Source organism: Bison bison, unplaced genomic scaffold (assembly GCF_000754665.1).
Source record: "Bison bison bison isolate TAMUID 2011002044 unplaced genomic scaffold, Bison_UMD1.0 scf7180017864145, whole genome shotgun sequence".
In the NCBI taxonomy this organism is placed as follows: Eukaryota; Metazoa; Chordata; class Mammalia; order Artiodactyla; family Bovidae; genus Bison; species Bison bison.
The window spans coordinates 9248554-9249351 of record NW_011494717.1 but is presented as its reverse complement, the minus strand read 5'-3'; the positions used below and the strand labels follow the sequence as shown (position 1 = coordinate 9249351).

Here is a 798-nt window from a genome sequence, read left to right as displayed (position 1 = left end):
AGTTCTACACGAACGCCGGGGCCTGGCGCCCCGCGCCCGCAGAATTCCGGGCGCCCTGCCGCCACTCGGGGGCAGTCGGGGAGGGCCGGGCAGAAAATGTGGGGCCGAGGCGGCCCCCCGGCTCCGGCGGGCCGGGCCTTGGCCACCGAGTGAGCAGGGCCTCCTCCAGACACTCGCCTGCTGGGGTCCCAGATCCAGGCCCTAGAGGCCGATCCTTCAGTCCTCTCGCTGAAACCTTCTCTCCCCTAGGCACTCACCTCCTGACTCCGCTCCCCGCAGCCTGCGCTTCAGTTCCAGCTCGGGTTCCGGGGCCCCGGATCAGAAAGACTCGCTCACAGCTGCGCTCCGCGGCGCAACCGAACTGCGGGCCCCGCCCTCGCGGCGTCCTGACCAACAGTGGGCGGTGCCCCACTGCCGTTGGGTTTCCATTGGACAGGGCGGCCAGGGTGGGCGGTGCCCCGGGTGTACAGTCGCTGGTAGAGGTAGCCTTCAACCGGGTCTCCTCCCGCTGCGCCTGTCCGGCTGAGACCTCTCGGAGGGCTCGGTATTTTCGGTCTCAGTGAGGCTCGTCTCTCTGTCTACCCTTCGGTCCGGTCCTGGTGCCCCGGATGATTCTGCTGGGCGAAAGGAAGGCCTTGCCCCTTTTCTTGAAGGCGCCATGACAGTTCTAGTACGAGTGAAAGACAAAAGGAGCGAAAGACGTAGCCACAATCCGAGAGGAGCGCCCACCCGCTTTCAGTATTTGGGGGTGAGACTGTGCAGGACACCTATTCAGAAAACTTTCTTTGAATTACTGTG

The 798-nt window shown here is 64.9% G+C and overlaps 1 protein-coding gene across 1 annotated transcript in view; it reads right to left on the bottom strand.

Annotated features, from left to right (window-relative positions):
- NRBP1 (nuclear receptor binding protein 1) overlaps positions 1-380 on the bottom strand; it is a 12672-nt gene extending 12292 nt beyond the window's left edge. Inside the window, exon 1 of the mRNA XM_010840650.1 lies at positions 258-380. The gene's annotated coding sequence lies outside the window, so the exon portion shown is untranslated. The remainder of the gene's footprint in view (positions 1-257) is intronic.
- Positions 381-798: the final 418 nt, after the last annotated feature.